The sequence below is a fragment of the Oryx dammah genome, unplaced genomic scaffold (genome assembly GCF_014754425.2).
Source record: "Oryx dammah isolate SB20612 unplaced genomic scaffold, SCBI_Odam_1.1 HiC_scaffold_8, whole genome shotgun sequence".
NCBI classification, from domain to species: domain Eukaryota; kingdom Metazoa; phylum Chordata; class Mammalia; order Artiodactyla; family Bovidae; genus Oryx; species Oryx dammah.
In genome coordinates, this window is record NW_024070192.1 from 24,487,178 (window position 1) to 24,491,852 (window position 4,675).

The 4,675-nt window shown below is 36.0% G+C and overlaps 1 pseudogene; it reads left to right on the forward strand.

Annotated features, from left to right (window-relative positions):
• Positions 1-3,019: 3,019 nt before the first annotated feature.
• LOC120867298 lies at positions 3,020-3,330 on the forward strand (annotated as a pseudogene).
• Positions 3,331-4,675: the final 1,345 nt, after the last annotated feature.

Genomic DNA, 4,675 nt, shown 5'->3' on the forward strand with positions numbered 1-4,675 from the left:
TTTTGAGGAGCTTCTATACTGTTTTCCATAGAGGCTGCACCATTTTTACATTCCCACCAACAGTGCATGGGACATTAATTTTTCCACATCCTCAACTCTTGTTATCTCCTGGTTTGTTTTATTTTAAATAGCTTTCATTCTAATGGGTAAGAGATGATTTTAATGTGCATTTCTTTGAAGATAGTGAGGTTGAGCACTTTTTCATATGTTTATTTGCAGTTTGGATATCTGTTTCTGTGCCTTTTCATTAAAGAATTCATTCATTCACACAGAGAGAATCAAGTCAAAGGGCCAACAGCTCTGAACTCCCCACCATGTAAGGAAAGCCATTCTGGACATACCAACCATCATGGAGCTCCAGCCAACACCATGGGAAGCACAGGGATTCCCTCAGCAACCCCACAGAACCATGAGAAATAATCAGTTTAAGTCATTACATTTGCCATGGTTTGTTTTTCAGCAGCAGATAATTGAAATAAGGTTTGTTTATTTTTTAAAAAGATTAATTAAGAAAACATTAACTGCTAAGCACTGAGAAGTAGAGTGATGACTACGATTTAGGCAGATCCTGTAGTCAGGGAGGCACACATGCCAGAGGGGAAAATAGAGAGGAGGCCAGAAGCCATCATGCAAAGTGTCAGAAGACAGGCCCCAGGACCCTGCAGAGGGCCCTTACCTGAGTGAGGGGCAGGAGAGGGCAGTCTTCTGTTTATTTAAAATATATTTACTCTTGGACTTCCCCAGTGGTCCAGCGGTTAAGAATCCTCTCACAGGGGACATGGGTTCAGTCCTTGGTCTGGGAAGATTCCACATGCTGTGGGGCAACTAAGCTCATTCATGCACCACAACTCTAGAGCCCATGAGCCACAACTGCTGAGCCTGTGCGTTGCAACTAGAGAAAGCCTGAGTGCAACAGCAAAGACCCAGCACAGCCAAAAATATAAATAAATAATAAAACTTAAAAATATATATCTTCTTTTTTTTTTTTTTAAACTAAAGGGCCTCTTGATGAAAGTGAAAGAGGAGAGTGAATATATATCTACTCTTAACAGATACATACTACTATGTATAAAATAAACAATATAAAAATATATAAACATATATTATAGATAAGGACCTATATAGCACAGGGAACTATATTCAATATCTTGCAATAACCTATAGTGGAGAAGAATATGAAAAAGTATATATATGTATGAATCACTGTGCTGTAACCTGAAACTAACACAACATTGTAAATCGACTATACCTCAATTAGAAAAATATATTTACTCTTCAACCCAGATTTATGAGTCAAACACTATACTTTTTTAAAGTTTATGTGTGTGTTTTAAGATATCCTTCACTTGTTTTTCCCCAAATTATATAAATTGAGAGTTTATAATAATACAAACTAATGTTGTATTTTTCCATACTTTTCTCTGTTGCTTTTACAAACATAAATACATACACAGAACTTTTCTTTATTTATTTGTCTATTTTTAATGAGATAGGAAAACACATACATACACACACACACACACACACACACACACATATATATATATATATAAAACTTTTCAGCCATCTTGCTTTTAGGAGATGGTCAAAGAGTATGTGTATTTCAATAGCTGTTACCAGTCAACTTTCTTTAAAAGCTACATTAACTCTCATTTCCACCAATAGTGTTTTTACCCTTTATCATATGTGCCAATGTGACAGAGAAAAGTTATCTCCTTTATTTCATTTGCTTTAACTGAATATTGGAGAGGCTGTCCATCTTTTCTTATATCTATTTGACCATTTGGATGTGCTCTTTGTCTATTTTCTTTTTTAAAACTTTAAAAAAATTGTCAGTTATCAGCATTGCAACTATTTCCCCAATGTATTGTCGATTTCATTTATGGTATTTTTTTCATATGTTTTCAAAAATAAGGTCAAAGATGCATATCTCTTAAAAATAGAAATTGAAGTATCTGGCTTTATTTAGAGAGTTCTCTGCACTCCACCAGGTGTTCATGTAGACACCTGTATTCGTTTTCTATTACTACAATAAAAAACTTCTCACTAAGTTGTCATCTTACAATTTGTAGTAGGTCAGAAGTCACACCCACAGAGGTTTCACAGAGCTGAAATCAAGGCATTGTGAGTACTACATTCCTTTCTGGAGGCTCTAGGGAGAATGTGTTTCCTTGCTCATTTGAGTTGTTGGCAGAGTTTACTTTCGTGCACTACAGGACCTCCATTTCCTTGTTGGTTGTCCCTGGAGGGATGTTCTCAGCTTCTAGAGGTCAACCACATTCCTTGCCTCTCTCCTTTCTTCATCTTCAAAGCCATCACTGGCCTGTCAGGTCCTTCTAATTTTCACATTTTTCCCCCTTCTTCTCTGGTCTTCATCTCTCTAATTCAACCAAGAAAGATTCTTCAGTTTTCAAGATCTGTGTGATTGGTCCTACCTGGATAATATGGAATAATTTCCCTCAAGGATCTCAATGTCCTTAATCATATCTCTGAAGTCCTTTTGCTGTGTAATATAACATATTTATAGGTTCCAGGAATTAGGGTGTAGACATCTTTGAGGGGTCATTATTCTTTCTACCATAATATCTAAATGTTATTTTTCTTAATTTTTTAAATATACCTGAGATTTATTTGTACATATGGTGTGAGAGTACAAGCTTGTTAATAGGTTTGATCATCTTTTCATGAAATTATTGGCTCTTCTGTAAATTGCCTATTTAAAACCTAAGCTCATCTTAAGCATTAACCTAATGTCATTTCATTGTCATTTGGTGAAAGCTCTTCGTTCCGGGTAAATATTAATCTTCAGCCTTTTATCTGTCTATCGTGATAAAAATAGCCTTTTGTGAACAAAAATTGGCACAGTTTCTAACCTCATGAAACTTACATTCAGGGGGAACATAGATGTTAAACTTAGAAGTGAACATTTAACTACAGAGTCACATAAAGTGCTTGAAAAAAGAACAAGCCAGGCTCTATGGTAGAGAATTTGGAAGAAATTCATGGAAGTTGTCTGTAAGGTTCACAGAATTTATCTTATAACGACATGATATTGCAACTAAGACCCGAAAGACAGGTAAAGAGTTATCTAGCAGAAGCACAGAAGACAAGGGTGTTCCTGGCAACTCTCTTCTCATCTCCACCATCCTGTGTGCGGCTGAATTTGCTCCTCGTCATGCCTTTTCACAAGACTTTCAGGGTCAAGTGATTCCTGGTCATGAAGCAAAAGAATCATCAATCCATTCTTCAATGGATTCGAATGAAAAGGGTAATAAAATCAGGTCCAACTCCAAGAGAAGACACAGGAGAAGAACAAGGCTGGATCTATGAGGAACCTCGCCTATGAAGTGGCACTCGGTGTCAAGGTTACTTGCCTTTTACCATATCACTCTGAGAACATCACTACTGTCTGAGCAGTTGGCTGTTTCCCTGGAAGATAATTTTTCTCTTTCTGTTGGTGTTTCTTCTTCGCTAGTGTGTTGGTTTAGTAATAAATCCAGGGATTGGTGGGAAAAAAAAGTGTTCCTAGCAGAGACAGTAGTGCAAAGATCCTGAGGTAGTGTATAGGGCTAATTAAAGACAAATTTTCTATAAATCTGAAGCTATTTTTATAACAGGCTATTTGTATAGATTAAAGAGAGTCAGGTTCACAGAAAGTGGGACTTTTTTTCCTTCAGTATTTTTTGTCAGCTTTATGGAAGTATACTTTATATACAATAAAATTTACCAGTTTAGAGTTTATAATCCAATGATTTTTAATAAACATTTATAGTCCTGTAACTATTTCTATCCCCACAAAAATTTCCTGATGTCCTTTTGTAGTCAGTCTGCTTCCCACCCATCCCCAAGCAACTGTTGAACTATAATCTTGTCACTATTAACTTGATTTTTGTAGACTTTCGTCTAAGTGTAATTATTCAGAAAGTAGTATTTTTGTCCAGCTTCTGTCATTTAGCATGCTAACTTTGAGATTTTTTTTCATAGTGTATGTTTCTGTAATTGGTTTCCTTTTAACGCTGAGTGTATTTATTCCTTTTTATAGGTATACAACATTTATTTATCAGTTTACTAAATGTTGGACATCAGGATTGTTTCCAGTTTGGGGCTGTTATAAACGAAGTTGCCATAAACATTAACTACAAATCTTCATGTGGATAGGTGTTTTCTCTTAGTGAAATCCCTAGGAGTGGGATTGCTGGGTTATATAGTTGGTGTATATTTCACTTGTATTCTGTGACCTTGTTCATATCTCTTATTCACTATAGTGGGAGTCTTTAAAGCAGATTTCTTAGGATTTTCAACATAGATGATCTGTAAATAAAGACAGTTTTATTTGTTTCCAATCTATATGCTTCTTATTTCTCTTGCCTATTTCACTGTGTAGGACCAGCAATTCAGTGTTAGTGGTGAGAGCAGATAACCTTGTCTTGCCCTGATCTCATGGAGAAGCCTTCATTCTTTCAGTATTGGGTACGCTGACAGGTACAAGTTTTATTAGTTGCTTCTTATCAAATTGAGGAATTTCCCTTTTGTTCCTAGTTTGCTGAGAGTTTTTGTCAAGAATGGATGGTAAATTTCATTAAGTAGTTTCTATGTCTCTACCTTTTCTAGTTTTTTGATATTGTGAATTGAATTACATTGGTGTGTGTGTGTGTGCGCATGCACGCGTGTGCGC